The sequence below is a fragment of the Venturia canescens genome, chromosome 6 (assembly GCF_019457755.1).
Source record: "Venturia canescens isolate UGA chromosome 6, ASM1945775v1, whole genome shotgun sequence".
In the NCBI taxonomy this organism is placed as follows: Eukaryota; Metazoa; Arthropoda; class Insecta; order Hymenoptera; family Ichneumonidae; genus Venturia; species Venturia canescens.
This window is the reverse complement of record NC_057426.1, coordinates 8,909,077-8,925,729: the sequence shown is the minus strand read 5'-3', so window position 1 is coordinate 8,925,729 and position 16,653 is coordinate 8,909,077. Positions and strand designations below refer to the sequence as shown.

At 47.1% G+C, this 16,653-nt stretch overlaps 1 protein-coding gene across 5 annotated transcripts in view; it reads right to left on the bottom strand.

Moving 5' to 3' along the window:
- sona (sol narae) overlaps positions 1–14,976 on the bottom strand; it is a 52,776-nt gene extending 37,800 nt beyond the window's left edge. For 3 of the 5 annotated variants that reach the window (XM_043422220.1, XM_043422217.1, XM_043422221.1), the window contains exons 1-2: positions 14,173–14,976; positions 10,814–11,211 (exon numbers count right to left, since the gene is read on the bottom strand). The gene's annotated coding sequence lies outside the window, so the exon portion shown is untranslated. Of the gene's footprint in view, positions 1–10,813; positions 11,212–11,354; positions 11,380–13,559; positions 13,687–14,172 lie in introns of those variants that run through there. The other 2 variants (XM_043422219.1, XM_043422218.1) reach the window with 2 other exon arrangements.
- Between the last annotated feature and the right edge of the window lie 1,677 nt (positions 14,977–16,653).

The following is a 16,653-nucleotide window of genomic DNA, read 5'->3' as shown; positions in this document are numbered from 1 at the left end:
TTAATATATCGTGTGAAGAATTATTTGAAAAGTAAAAACGTCACATAAATGTCACGAGTATAGCGGCCGGCGAGTCCGAGTCTCTTTGGTACCGTTACAGAAAGCATTAACGACGGTTGGAGCCGCCGGCCGAATGACATCGTTGAGTTCTACTATGACGAGGAGGGCAATTAGTTTATGCAACAGTGAGAGACGACTGGGACGTCGTCTGGTTTCCAACGGTCGTTACCGGAGTCCTCTTTCTCGGTGGGAGTCTCGATACGCGGAGGAATACTCCGTGGCAAAAGAATGGAATGAAAAATTCGTTTGTTCGACAGCGCTCGTCTAATTTTCTCTTTAATTTTCAATCGACGATGGCCTCTCGACTAATGAGGCAAAAAACGTGTTTGTATCGACTCTTTTCCTTCGCGTGGCGTAACCCGATGACGGAGCATCGTTTCACTCAAAAATGAGAATTACTCCGAAGCAGAATTCCTGGGAGACGTTCGGGGTCGATGACGTCACCAACGCGGCATTCGAATCTACGATTAATTCTGATTTTTCGAGATATTTCGTCGGCCCTCCATTTTGCTCCTCAGCGGTCCTACCTGCCGATTGGGAAGTCCCGGGTAATGAACTTACGGAGTCTCCTCCGTCGATCGAAAATCCATTAAAAGAGCGACGATTAAGGCTCACGCCCTCTCCCACATGCGGACGGGTCGCTGCGAAGAGCGTTTTCATGAATGAAATTCATGAACATTCGCGGATAAAATCAGTTGGGCGAGGATTCCGTTTCGAGTTGTTTGTGTCGCTGAAAGCTTTTACAATTTTCACTGCTCAGCCTCGTCGCCGGCCTCCGTTCAATGTCTATTTTCGACGAGGACTTTTCTCGAGTTGCAAATTGGACGCTGAGGTCGTCCTCTCGGTTGCGTCATTGCGTGTCACGAAGATGATGCGTTCGCGCGGCGTCCGAGTTGTGTGTAACGAAATAATCGAGGCGAGAGCCCAGTACTTTGTTCAATTATTCAAACAACTTTGATATTTTTAACGCCCAGTTAAATAACCGATTGGAAAATCGTTTCGTCAAACGTGACGATTCTCCGGATGATCGTTCGCAAGCTGAAATCATTCGGGGCGTTAATTCGCTGGCGAATGGACGAGGAACGATTCGAATGCAAACCGAGGCGAAAAAAGCTTCGGACATAATTCGAAGTGATCTGCGCCACACCCGCAGAATTCCACTGGCGAGAGCAAGCGCGCGCGATTGCGAGCCAGCAAACGAGGAGGTGCGTGTCAAGATCACGCACATTTTCCGCCATAATAACGAATGCACGGATAGGCGCGAGGCTTCGATGTGCGCCGCGAGTTTCTTGAGCGTTTTAAAATATACGAGCGAGTCATTAAAGCGATATACGGGACAGGATAACGAATCGATTTTCCATTCGACTTTCGAGCAACTCGTGCGCAGGCTAAATTGGACGGTTGCGTGTGCGCGAAAACGTAAGACAATTCTATTCGTCGCTCGAAACCCGATGGAGACACAGGCAGAGAGAGACGAACGTAGGGGAAGAGTGAAAACGAGCGGAGCGTCAAAGAACACATGCAAAGCGAGCCACGATACGCGGGAACTTCAAAATATTGCCCCGTTTTAAAAAACACCGCTAGCGCAATCATCCTAGCGGTATTCCTCGAGTCTCTGCCTCACTGAAAACCTGCTTATCGACCCAAAACCGTTGAACAATGTCTGACTTATGGAGCTCCGAAATTTCGAAGCTGATCGTTGCTCTCGATCTTCCAGCGAAGGTAAATTCTGAACGTGAACGTTCCGAGGCTTTCTGCCCACACGGAGATATCTGTGAAGTAGAATCTCGGTGGGTGCGCCTAATTCTCTGTTTCTCCGCGTTCGTAAAGATCCTCGATCGCTCTTGATCGCGTGGTATTTCGATGTTGTACGAGTTTCAGAAGCTGAAGATGCGCGAGTTGATCGAGAATGCGGAGGGAAGCGATGCTTTTTATGGTTTTTCTTCATTTTCGTTTCCTCCTTACTCCTTCGCAATTAATCTCTCGTCAGACTCCCCGCATTGGCCCTGCCGTCAACTCGTTCGAAAGATTCGAACAACGCTGCCAAAAAGCGCCAGTAAAATGGCCTCGCGATCGGTCCCCGACTCCGCTACAGCTCCGGACTCCTCGATCTCGCTTTCTACGACCTGGTCGCGGGCGCACACGCTCGCGTAGATCAGCGCGGTATCGAGGTATCGGTTTCTTGTACCGCGAGCCACGGCCTCGTACTCGGAGTCGGTACTGTGTAAAGATCGAGGGGGAGAAAGAGAGAGCAGATTAGGGAAGCTGGGGCAGGAATAAAAAATGGCGTGTCGGTGCCCCGCATGCAGGAGATTTAGCTCCGCATTTGGCCGCCTTATTCACGTGGTAGGCCGCGTGATCGTGGGAGGCTTCTGCGAGGAAGTGTTGCACGTGTGCGCGTGTGTACGTGGACTTATCTCGAGGGGAGAAAAGACTCGGTTTCTGTGTGCGCTTTGCTTTCAGCAGTCCTCGAATGAGCGTGCTCAAACTTTGGGAAAGAGTCTGAAGAGACCGGATGCGCAAGTGCTTTTTTCTCGTCGTTTTGACTGGAATGCGCGGTAACGGTTCCCCAAACTTTTGCATTATTTGACACACGCCCTGCGCGTATCGATTATTATTGTAGCATCGATACGGTCCGACGTTACCGCAAAAACGGTAATTTATCGTATAAAAGTGTCGAGGAAGGTCGGAGACTTCGATCCCCTTCGTTTGTCAGGATCAAGAAAAAGCGAAACCGAGCTGACGAGTTGCGAAAACGAGACTGAAATTTGAACGCGCGCGCGCGGAATCGGTAGAGAATTTTTCTTGTGCATCGCGCTCTCAAAGGTCAGCCCGTACATCTGTCGCATTAGACGCAAGCGCGGTAAACGCGATGAGAAATTTCGACATTAGCATACCGGAGAGCTCCGTGGCCCCGGCTGAATGGAACGTCTCGTTTGTCGAAGGATCAGAAGGTCCGAGCGAATGATTCACGACGACAAAAGTATTCGATTGTTCGTTGCATTCCGATCGAATCGATTGAGCGATGAATTTCGCGATGGTTCGCGATACCGCGATAAATCTCGACCGTTGCGCGCGCGACGCCTTCGCAGGCGGATCGAGTCTCGTTATTCCTTAATCGAAAGCCTCTCGAAATTCGATCCTGAGCTCCCTGTGCTGCCATATCTAACAATATACCGTGTCACGTAAATCGCATGAAAAATCCTTTCACGTACTACTTCCACGTTACATTCTCCACGGTCTCTCTCGCTCGCTCCCTCCCCCGTTAGGAAGCACAAAGGTCACCCGATTAACGTACAAATATCCAACGTTCTCCGCCAATATAAATTGCCGGTAAAACAGTACCGTGCACATACCTCGGGCCCATTGAGTACCGAGAAACAGTGAAATAGTCGCGAGGCCGAAGCCGTGCACCAAACGAGCAGAACAAAATCCCGCTCAACGTGTACGTGCCCCTCGAGTCACTTTCCGTCTCTAGCAAACCAAACCTTTCAGTCTTTCCAATCCTACACCTTCGTACTCGATTCAACCACATAAATATATTTATCCACCACAGAATGGACACGTTCACATATAAATATACGTGTTAACATACATTTGTATGCATACGTATTCGTCTATATCTGTACAACGGCTCCTCACCGTCGGCGTAGTGCTGATATGGTGAAAGCTGATATTTTGTAACACTCGCTCTTTGCCGCTGCTGCTGCTGCTGCTGATGCTATTCCATTCCATAACGTGAGCTCTACAGGCTCGCTGCAGCTCACCGCGCGAGTGAGCGTTATTACGAGTTACTATACTACTTGAGTTTAGGGATCGGCTGAATGGATTTTTTTTTTTGGCGTTAACGACGATGAAAGACCGCGACAATTATGAGAATGGGAAGAATTGTTTGGGGGAGATTGTTCATCAGGGAAATTGACTCGGAGTAATAATATTGATGCGTTGATCTTTGCAAGGAATTCATTTAATTTCGTTGGGTTTTTGTTTCTGTTTTTTTTTTTTTTTTCCTTGTTTTTACTTTTGTAGTGACAAATGAAAAGTCAATCGGTATTTCTCGGTCAATTAAATGTTAGCTTTGCTGGTAAACAACTTGGACGTTGGCTCGCGTGGTGCTGACGACAGCGAGCCGCGGAGCACGCGGGAAATCAACGATTCACTTTTGCAATCGCGAGCGCGCTCGATCCTCTCGGCATTTGTGCTTTTTTATTCATTCGGAATGACGCTCACTCGCTCGTGCGTGGTTCGTCTCGACGCAGAACGATGCTTAGAAACGTCTCGTTACGTCGATCTTCGCGTAACGAGACTCACGCTCCGACTGACAACGCATATTTTGTGGACCAATGCTAACTTTTTCGGCACTCTCTCTGCGAGGCTCGGCGCGCTCACTCGCGCGGTATCCTGTCGACTTACTCATTCGGGGAATCAATGCTGTAACACGCGTCGACCGCCGATGCGCGCTTTCTCAATATTGTCGAGCCACGAACGCCCCGATTTTAGGCTCACGAGGCCTCGTGAGGTTTTAAAGAGACGCCGCCGGATGCCAGGAAATTCTGGAGCTGCGATCCGTCCTTGACTCGATAAATATTTGTGAACTTCATCGATTTTAACAGTTCCCTTTTAAACTTATGAACGCTCGTTCAAAAGCCCATGATTTTGAGAGGCAGGCGAGGAAATAACGGAAAAGTCGTAACCGCACAGCGACTGGATTTCGCCGACAGCATTCGGTCCCGAATCGCTCCCGCGCAAACGCATTGAAATTCCGAGCTCTCGCCCAGCCGTCTTTATCGTCCGAGATTAGTGTTTTCACGAGCACTTTTTTCTCTCTGTGGCTAATTCATAGTCGAAAATGACGGTAAGTAAGAGCCGCTTAACGAACAGCGCTATTATGCCGTCTTTTTTTCCTCCTTTCAACTGCTTTCAACTATCGAACGAGGGGCGACGTAATGCGATCGCCGGTCCGGCTGTCAGAATCACCGGGACACGAAGAACCGTTTCGAGTTGATTTTCGATAAAATCACGCTGGCAAAATCGTTTGTACCGAATCGTGTCATTGACAGTTTACGAGATTTCGTGCTCGTCGATGATTTACAATTCACGACGAGTGATCGCAAGGATTACTTTTTATTCACGTCTCAATTTTATTCGGTCGCTTCTCTCGAGTTTAAACCCGCCGCCAGGAAACGTCGAACTTTTTTTGTGATGAAAAGTTACGAAAACAATAATTGTTCAACGATTATGAAAAGCCTTCAAATTCTGTGGGTTCAGACGTCAATTCCTCTGGGAAGGAGGAAGAAATTTCTAGGGAATTCGTCGTTATGAAAAAGTTCCGGGGGCGAGAAAAAGTCAAGGCTTCTTCCTGGCTGTAAGAACCTTCGGAAATTATCAGAAATTTCGAAACTTGAGACACTCGGACCACTTCGAAGCCCGCTCACAAACGTTCTCGTTCAACATTGAACGACAAGAAACCTGGCGGGGGAAAATTGAACGAGGTTTTTTTTTTTTTTTTTGAACAATTGCTGCGAACCCTGAACGTGATAGTCGAATCCTGGGAGTCCGAAACGAGTAAAACGGCGGCGGACTGGGCGCTATAGAGAAGCAGAAAAATTCGCACGAGAGTTCGGACACTCCGAGGATCCTCGGTGCCGTTATACATTTAAATTCTCCAGGTGGGTTAAAATGTCTGGAAATTACGCGCAACTGAAGTCAGAGAATTTTTTGACGTGACGCAGATTCTCCCTTTCTTCATTCCCGTAAAAAACTCCGATAGATAATCGCGATTTATAACTGCTGACAAAAATAGAGCCATTCCGATGATGGCTTTTTTTTGATTTGACCAATTAAGTTTATTGGTGAGATACATTTTTATTGCCAAACGAATTTCTCGGCAAATTTATTCACCTTTTTACGATCTTCATCGCTTTGTGAATTCCTGGCTGCTTCGCCTCGTGCGTCATCGCTCCGTTCCAATGTCGAATTTTCAAATTAAATTTAAATTCAAATGAACATTTGTTTTTTCGTACTTTTTTATTTAATTTTGAGGATTTATTGATTAATTATTAATTAATTGAAATTTAAAAATCTTTTGAGTCTCCTCATTCTTTTTACTACAAAACGAACCACACCGTTTGAGCGTTCGCTGAAAACTTTGCCACCAGCTTCGAGAGGCACAGAAGTTCAATTTCACTTCGAACTTCTCCGTCCGTTTCGCTCCCCGCGGAAACAATGGAAAGAGGATTTGAGAATGAGAGAAAAAAGATGAGAAACGTGCGCGGGAGTCTGAAAACAAGTGTAGAATTTATTGAGGTGTTAATTTTTTGAAAAAACTGGTATTTCGTTCGGCTGCCGAGCGAAACAACGTTGAATTTTGTAGATTTAATGGACGGTTGTAAAACGCTTACCGGAAACAGTCACTTCGCACCGACCAGCGCCACTACGGTAACGAGATTATTTTCGTACACGTGTTCGAATGTGCGAACTCTCAAAATTTTATTGTTCAAGTTCAATGGACATGCGGACGCTTTTACTTTCGGTCTTTTCTCAAAACAAAGTAGCCGATTCTCGATTCGATTAACCCAACGTAAAAATCTAATAGAAGCAAAATTTTCCGCCTCGATTGTAGCGGGCGAAAAGCAATTTCGTTTCAAATCCTGCACCGAGGAAATTTGTTTATTCATCGATTTCGAACGAACGAAATCTGTCGACTCAACAAATTCGCGTTCGAGAAATTCTCGCAGCCAAATAACACGAGCCCTGGAGCTCACGAATATTTCCTTCGATTCACAAACTTACAACTCTTTTCCACAACAATCTTGACGTCGCGCAATCGATTACGATTCACATCCAAATGTTTGGAACGCAGAGAAAATACGATTTTTGTTATTCGATTTCCCAAATTCAATGTGCCCTTTGTTACGTCGAGAGAAACCCGAGGATTTTCTTTCGGGAAGTTCTGTCAGGCCGATCCAACCGTCGAATAGATAAAACGAGAAAACGAGAACGTCCTACTTACGCGAGAATATATCTATAGGCACTCGAAAACGTACACGACGAAAAGCACGTGGGCACTATACCTGTATATGCAGCATTTGAACAAGAAACTTGACCACATCTCGTGCATACGTTATCGCACGAGAGTTTTCTCTCTATCATGCGTGAAAGTAGATTCAAACAAAAAAACGTTTCCGTTCGTTTTTCTCGAAAAATAACTGGCCGGATTCATCGTTCGATGAGCAAGACAAAAATTCCTTACTTTTTCCTGCTGCTAAGGAAGATTTTCGAATTTCGATGAGCTGGAAATGAGGACTTGCAACAAAGTGAACGAAGCTTGAAAGTTTTTCGTAAACTTTTTCGTCCCTTGGAAATCTTTTCGGGTTTTCATCCAGTGAAGTACGATAAAATACATTTTCGAATGATCCTCGCTTGGCAGAGTTCTCATTAATCGAGTCGTATGCTCGCGGGCGTATCTAAAATTTGGAGTTTCTCGCACGAAGCCTCGAATCGAGGAGTGTGAGAACGTGGGAGTAAACCAGGAAACGGAGAGTTGGAACGAGGCGGAAGGAAATGCTCACGCAAAAGTTAGTATCTCAGTCTAAACAATAATTAGCTTTGTTACAACGCGTGAAAGCGTCTTAGCCGCGATTAGATCGGTCATTATGGAATGAAGAAAAAATGAGAAAAACGAAACGAGATAAAGAGTTTGAAAATACGGCGATGTATGAAAACTAGTGCGAAAACGTAGCAGCCTGTTGAGAAGGCAAATAACAGGAAAAATTAAACCGAAGTAAAACAACAAAACAAAGAGCATAAAATAAAGTAATATCGCAATGCGAGAGCAGCGTGCCTTCGTTCTACTTCGCCAAGTTATTACGTGAATATGTTCGTTTTATGAATCACAATATCGCGATAGTTTTTACGAGCTCGGCAAATCGAGATCGTGTTGAAACCGCCGCGCAACCCTTTTTTTATCTTCATTCGTTCCATAACGAGAATAAACGAAATAAAAATGGGGATAATTAGCTAAGAAAATTCCGCTCGCTCGGCCCCCGATTTCCCGAAAATCTGATGGAATTCATTTTTTTCTACAAGCCCCAAGTCCTCCGAGTGATTCGTTGCGGAGTTGGCCCCCGTTGAAGTCCCTTCAAAATGCCGATTCCAACGAAGCGCCGCTGGAGATTCATCCGTCGCGAATCCCTCGCGCGGTTCTCCACCTGGAAAACGCGAAAGCACGAAAATTCCCTCGCCCTGTGTTCGGGGCTTGAAGAACCGTCGGAAATTTCGCTTCCCCAAAAACGATCGATTCCTCCGAGCACGTTGCTCACGATCGCGACGTTCGGTTACCCACGCAACTGCTGTCTCCGAGCAGTATGGAAAACGAGAGTTTCGTGCAATCTCGAGGCATGCCCCACTCCGCGTTCGCGACTCGGGTGCCGAGGCCCCGGCCCGGCCGGAGCTGCGCGCGTTTCCCGTTTTAGGCGGCGCGCGTCAGGCCCATCCCCACCCTCCGGGACTGGAGCGTGCGCGGAGACTCCGGCGGAGGCACTTTATTCCCAGATCCGAGATCGCGAGGAAAGTGTAACAGTGTATATACGTGTACACGGTCACGAATGGGGCCCGCGCGCTCTCAGCGCGGATTGTGTCAGCGCACAGAACAGAGAAATGAAAGTGCTCGGGCGGCCGATTGATTGTCGTCTCGGCGCACATACGCGCATGTTTATGTACTAAATCCACTTTTATTCACCCTCGCGCCGAGCTAGAACCGCATTGCGCTTTCAGCGCCATTTTCACCGTGGCGAGGATTGACTCCATCGAAAAATTCAAATTTCGTTATAAAAATACGAATTCTGTGGCTAAATTGGGGATCGAAGATCGATTAGATCGTCGGGAGATTATGCACGAGGATTTGACCTTTTTATTGACAAGAGCGGGACGTCCGTTCGGCTGTTAATCTCGACAGCGCCGAGCCCGTTGTCGCTTCAGCGCGCATCAACGACTCACTCTCGACGGCGCATCGGAGCAAATCGGTTTGTAGAAACTCCGCTTGTTTGTCAATTCTTCGAGAGATTCGTTAGTAGCAGACTGTTTATAAAATATCTGAATAACCCGCTGTACACGGAGGCGTGGAAATAGATCAGTTTGTCTCCGCTACATTCGTTATACACCGTGATTAAAAAAAGCAAAGAAACGATGTACGCAGCGACGAGAAAGCTTTCACTCGTTGCTGGCAGAACACCAACTGCCTTCGGCTTCTCTCTCTTCCTCTCCCGCTCGCTCCCCATTTTTCTTTTCTTTTCCTCTTTCTCATATCTCCATCCACTCATTACAGTTTATTTATTCGATGTGCTCGCAAGAAATGTAGTGTGCGAACGTTTTTAATGCGCCGTCGCTCCTGTTGATATTAAGACTCTCGCTCTATCGCGCCTTTTATTGCACCCACTTTCTTCATCAACTCGAGAACTATTCACAGATGTATTGTGACGTAGGAATATGAGACTCGATCCTCCTTTTCTCCGCGCGGTGCCACACTGACTTTTTCATTCACCGGGGAGACGCTCCCGCTCCGGATGTCGAATGCGTTTACCATTCGCTCTGGCCTCGAGTAAAAGCCACTCGGACTCGTCATCCGTACAGGATTGCCCATATTTCTAGACGCCTGAGCCTGCGCAGACCGAATGACCCAGGAAAAGGAAGTTTCCGCCGATTTTCACGCGAGAAAATCATTCCGGGGCCACAGAAATGGCGACGTTGCTCGCGGACGCCCGCGCGCGCGCGGGAACGAGCTCCGGAAAGCGGGGCACGATCTCTCGCTCGACTTCGGCGGTGAACACGCGCCGAAACGCTTTTAAGGGGAGTTACTTAAGGGGGGAATCATGATTTTTTGGAAGGAGCGCGACTTCCGTGACGAAATTGCAGGATCAGGAGCGCATGAGACAAAAATAGAGAAACTGCGCTCTTTTGAAAGGTGCTGTAGACGAAATAATACATTCACTTCGTCAAGAAACGGCCGTGTCGGTTGGCTCGATGGGGCACGTGGTCTGTTTATCAAACACGTACGACAACGCGACAACCGTCTCTTTTCACGAAGTCTTGAAGAGCGCGAATCGGAGGTTCGTATAAATGTGAAAAAATCACAAAACAGCGGCCTTGGTCCCCGGCGGATTCTCACCGCTGTGAGCTCCGCGGTGTCATCGAAAGATCTCAATGATCGGACGGGCGGGAACGATCTCACGAAAATTTCTCGTAAATTTGTTATTTTTACGCGTGTCCTCACGCCTCTCGGCGACGTTTTTTCCCCAAACTACGCTCGCAGCTTTTAACGTTAAAACGTGACTTTCCACGCCTGTTATTCGGAGCTATATTATTATGCCTTAAAGAGAAGTCATCCGCGTACGTCTCGATCACGTTCGCTGATCCCGGAAATCAAGTGGGCGCGTCATTATAGAATGATAAAACGTCGAAATAAATATTTCTAATTTTCGAATCGCCCGAAAAACTGTTTTTCCTCCACTGAAATAAATTATTGTGAAGCAACAATCATCTCGCCATTAAAAGCGCTGGACTTTTCGTCGACGATTCTGCGGAACGGAATACCTTGAACGCCGCTCGATAAACCTTCGAATTTAACAATGTTAAGCGATTCCCCGATAGCTTGTTTATCGAAGCGCTTTTCAAGATAGTTCCTCGCTTGTGGACACTCAACATTACGTTGAGACAAAAAGCAACCTTTTACGTGTCGATGAAAATCGGTACTTACGTCATTTATGGATGGAAAATTTAACGTGCTGCTGGTCGGTGGAACGATCTGCGCACAACTTCATTTTTCCATCGTTGCGAATACGAAAATTCCCAGCATCCTCAAACGACGCTCTTTTCCCAGCAGAATTTTATTTCAGTTATCCCTTCACCGTATTAATCGTTTTTCGTATTTAAGCACTCACGATTTACTCTTATTTCGAGATTATTATTTAGTTTTATTATCCGACGCCCGGTTATTTTTATTTTTACTCTTACTTTATACGGTTTATTTGTTTAGATTTATTTTGCAGTTGGACAACAGTCAGGAAACTCGAAAATCTCGACTTTTCTCACGACCGATTTTCCTCCTTATTTATCCTCGACGAATTCCCGTTGATGATCGCTGCTTCTCGGTTTCTGTGGGTCCAAAACAACATGGTCATGCGACACCGAAGTTTGCAACGTTCGAGTCCAGCGAAATTCTCGAAAAAAACTCTCAAATCATTCCAGTAAATTTCCAATTTTCTGGCCAATTCGAAATTTGTAGTTTTCCAACGTACGCCGCAATTATTCGTGAAACAAAAAATTGGTGAATCGCAAATCGTTTTTTCGCTCATTTCGTTCGACCCGAATTTTGCAAACTTCAGCGTCGTACATGCGGTCGCATCGATATGGGAAACAAACAATTCCAGAATAAAGTATTCGCACGTGCGATATTTTTGGTGGGTTTTGCCAATTTCAGCAATTTTTCTACGATCTTTTACTCCCGCATTTTTCGTCGTTCGAGAACAACTTTGAACTTGGAACTTGATCGCCTTCCCCACGCGACTTCTACCTTTTTTATTCCCCGATAAAAAAGAAACTCCGAGTTTAAACTAACTTTTGATTTGCCTCGAGTCTCCGACTGGCGAATAAAAAAACTGTCATACGAGTGGCGATCGATGAAAACTATTCATCCTTGAAGATCGAGCTCCGCGCGTTTAACATCCTTGATTATTTAGGTCGTTCGGAAGAAATCCATTTTCTAACTGTTACGAAAAGCCTCATGTGCCGTAGGAAATTACGCCGGTGTCTACATCGAGCTCTGCTGCGTTTATGATCGAAGGTCGATTATCCGTAACTAGTATTTTCATCGATCTCCACCTCGATCTCATGCTAATCGGACCGATTATTCAAAAGCGGAAGCGAAGCTCCGCTCGATGGAGTGGAAAGTCCAAAAATTGGCGCAATAACTTTTGCACGCTTCGTCCGAGACAAAGATGGAAATGTTGAGCCTCAAAAAAATGAAATTTTTTCAAAACCCAGGCACTTCAGACCCGAGAAACGTCACGTTGCTCGTCGAGAGGACCGAACAAAAAATAAAATAATAACAAGAACGTTGATTCTTCTGGTAACAAAAATGTTTGCATCAACCTCCTCGATTTTGTTTCTCAATTTAAAAATCAAACATTTTCACGCATTATCGAGGCCAACTGAACAAGAAGGACGTGAATTCACAACTGGAAATAATGTATTTGGACTTGTAAAGAGCGAAACGTAATTAGCGAGCAATGAAATAACACCAGCGACATCTTTCCTCAAGCAAATGATCGAGATGCGGAGAAAGAAAAAAACAGCCCGGAAACTAAACATAAAAACGAGTTTTTGTTCCGTGGAACGAGACGAAGCCTCGAGAATCAATGCTTAATGTACTTCAATGAATTCTGATTTACTTTCCTGTCGCGCGAGGAGAGTTCGTCGACACTCGATGGAAAACGAGACGTGCATTATCGAGTGAAACTCTTAATTGAGCACGATCTTGTGCTTCCAACTCTTCGTTTTCTCTAAACGTATTATACATTTATGTATACGTGTGTCTATATTTGACGTACTTTACAATGACTATGAACATGTGTTCCCAAGGAAATGACGCTGCGAAAACCGCATTGAATGCCATTGAAAAACGAAATATTGGAGGCCGTAGAAACTCCGTAAGTTTCTAGGTTTGAAAAATCGTCTGAAAAAACGACTGAAAAGTGAGAAAACGAACGATGCCGAAAGAATATTCCGTTGGATTTTTTAAACGGGAAATCCTGACGGGCCAAATTCACGAGTGTGCGAAGCCCGACGAAAATCGTCGCCTCGATATTTTCATCGATTCGACGTTTAGGAACGAATGCTCGAGCTAACTTCGTCGAATCGTATTAGCATAGATTTTCGAATAAATTCGTTTCGTACGAGCGGACATAAATGTTTTTTTCTAACTTAAAATCTTTCTTATCTAATTGAGCAATGAATTAATGAGCGCTGTGTAAATGGTTGTTGAATCGAGACGAATGACAGTTGAATTTGTGCGTGACTCCCTTCTAATTTTTCTGCTTATGAGATAAACGCGAGGAATCGAAATATCGGTTTGTATTTCACACGCAAGGACATTTTCCCTTTCGAACGAGCAAAGGAGCAGTGGGCGTTGAGGCGAGATATCGGGAGAGAGAAAAACCGAGACAAAACTCGTCTCTCGGCAGCAGGCCCGTGTGCAATTTGCATCGATTCCGATCCCGCTCGCAATCTTTCTTTTTCAATTCGCACTTGAGCGTTTTTGTCTGCTTTTTCGTGCCCATTCTCGGCTGAGTCGCAGCGACAATCGCAGGGGAGGGGGAGGGGCGTGATGTTGCGAAAAATGAAATAGGCACGAGCCGCGAGTTTTTCTCGATCTTCGACTATCTTTGTTTCCGAACCGCGTGAAAAAAACCGAGTTCGTGTCGACTTGGAAGTTTCGAGGGCACCTGAGAAACGAGCTTTCGGCACTTCTCAACGCGCACTCGAGTCCCTGACGAATCCAATCTGCGCCGCGAACTTTCCTGCACGTGTCCGAATAGACCGACTTTGAAAATCGACGCAACTCGTCCGATGTTTCGGAGCTACTGAACCCCGGCTTTCGCTCTCAGCAGACCCGCTTGAAGTTGGTCGTCGAAAAAATCCAATACATTCGGGTGGCTGCTGTCGAAACGCAAAAGAATTTTGAAACCTCCGCAGCCAATCGCGAGACGAAAACAACGAGAAAAGTCACTTTGGACAAACAAATTGCGATTTCTCAGCCACCTGCTCGCGATTCTCGCTATTTTTTAAATACATTTTTTCAATACTTCCGTTCAAACTGGAATCAGAGTCGGCTACGTTCCGAAGCACCCTTGGCACGGCTTCTAACCAAAAAAAATGTGTAAAGAGTCAAAAATTGCGAGAGCGATCGTGAAAAATGTGAAAAAATCGGCAAGACAAAACTGAGGTCGTTTTCTCCGGGATTTCGAGGACTGATCTTTCGGCCAAAATGTACTCGACGACAGGGCAATATCTTGCGAGTATTTAACGACAAGATCGGCTCCCGAGCCTGATGCTGACCTTGGAAATGGGCAGAGCTCGAAGTTGTCCTGGTAGCGATTTATCGCTGCGATCCTTGGGCTTCCGAGCGACGATAACAGCCGCTAATATACTTATCGGGGAAACTCCGCGCACACTCGTGACAAACGCGTGAATTTAGAGAGAGAGAAAGAGAAAAGGGGATGAGAATAAGAAGCAGGATTAAGGAGCGCCGATTTAAAATGAGCACAGAATACGTAAGTTTATTTACGTATCAAATCGATATTTCCGCGTGTATCGTTCGTTGAGCGCGCACACTCGTGTTGGTTTGTAACCAAAACAAAAAGGCATCCACGTGTCTGAGAATCCTCGGCCGGTCCGCACACAATAAACGATTTAAATCACTTGGTCACGTCAAGATCTGGGCGATTCCATGGGCACGTGAACGAGCGCACTTGTTTACATAATTCGTGACAAAGTCGCGTCGAGAGTCCGCTTACCGATCACTGCGTATGCGACGAAAATAGAAATTTTCGAGTATGGAATTTTGTGAATAAAGAAGGGAAAAGGTCGAGTGGAGCGAATCCGGAGGACTCGCCGGCCGAAAATCGTTAGGAAAATATGACGACGTTTGAATGAAAATCGAACGAGGCCCGAGGACGAGAGAAAAAAGGAATTATTTTCGAATGCGATTGCGCGAGCGGACTCGGCCCAACTGTTGCGGCCCAACGTTACCAGCCGGAGTCTCGCCTTGCGATCGGCGCGATCTCGGAGCCGGGGTGAGTGTGGCGATCGGTCAAAGTGGGGACCGACAAGACGGGCCGCTCTACGCTCGCTCGCCCGGGGACTTCACCACGAGTGATAGTGATTGTTACGTGCTTTCCTACGGCTCCTTCTACCTCCCGAATCCCGGTGACCCCCCACCGACCCCCACCCCCTCCCTCCCTCCCTCCCTCCTCCCCCCTTCGAATGTTACACTATTGCTTTCCTCGCGCGAGAGCCGAACGAAAGGTGCGCTTTGGTAGAGGAATTGCCCCTCCGTCTCCTTCGCGCGCTCCCATCGTCGCCAACGAGCCACGTTTTTTCCTCAAATCCTTTTTTCTTTGTTCTCAAAGCCCCCCTGGTGGCCCGGATTCACTCGGAGAAACTTTTGACTCCGTAATCGCTGAGCCTGCGTGATCAAACGTCGCTTCACCGATCCCCATTGACCCTCCTCATGATGCAACGGTTCTGGAGGGTGCCAGGTTCGGCAGCAACGACTCTCGGCTGGTCATTCACTCTTTGGTCTGAGGGAACGCTCGTCTAACAATTGTCATTGGAATCGAGGCATCGCAGGGAGGAAAGAAACGCTGTTGGAGGGGCTGCAAGTCCTGCGGAGTTTCCGTCGATGATCGACGAGTGCGGATTCTCCGGTTTAGAGAGTCAGGAATTGAGGGGGGTGGGGGGGGGGGATGGAAAACTGTCTTGAAAACTCTTTTGAAGGAAACGATCGGCGTGGGAGAAGACTGGAATTCTTGGGCGAGTTCGTTGACGAAAAAAAAGCATGAACGTGCTTTGTTTCGCTGTGCAGGATCGCGCGGGGCAGCGACAAAACGTACGCCGACAAAAATTCCTGCAGGCTCGAGCAGTTCCGGCTACCTCAAATCGACACGGACTTCGGCACGGAGATCTCGTCGCGGGATAAGAGAGTGCGGTGGAAGAGAAACGTTCATTGAAGGAAACGCGTCGATAAGCTGGGAAAAAGGTTTGGTGCCGCCGGACATTGAAGTTTTGAAACGAAGAAAGAATCGCAGCAGCGATCTTCTGGAATGGTTTTCATTTTTCTTTCGACTCTGAAATCACGAGCCTCCGAACTCCTCCGTGCAACCTCCGTCGTTGAAATCCGTGAAAAACTGCGGAGCAACTGAACCAGAGCAGGCGATATGGAAATGCAAGCTCGCTTTACAAACGTTTCAAAATCCGCGTCGGCTCGGCGAAGCTCGTGCCCCTGCAAACCGTCGCGGACGTCGCTGACCCGTGCAACGTTTTTGTCCAATTCCGTAGCCGCGTTGTTCGCGCAAACCCCTCACCACCGCGCACCCGCTTCGAGGTCTACCAGTCTCGCGTTACCGCAGTTATGGTGCAATCTTTCGTGGCGCACACTCCACCGCCCGCCCGTTCTATACCCGTCGATTCAGAATTCATTTAATGCGCGTAGCGCTTCGGCATTCTCGTAACCTACTTTTCATTATTTCAATCGCCGCGGACGACTCCGCCTCGGAGAAGAATGGAAAAAGCACTCCTCCCCTTGCTCGTCGACTCCCTGAACCGCGGCCGAGCACTGCTCGGGCAGAAGATCGCATGAGCGGGACCACCGCGCTCCTTTTTGCCTCCACTTCGATGATCCTCGTCCAGAAACAACGCTTCCGACGATCTGCCAACGCCCGCGGTAATTCCGATCGCGATCCTGGACAAATTCCGTGCCCTCGAGGGCCCCAAATCAATTTCGCGCAGCGATGCCGAAGCTCCGTCGGGGCTGTGGAC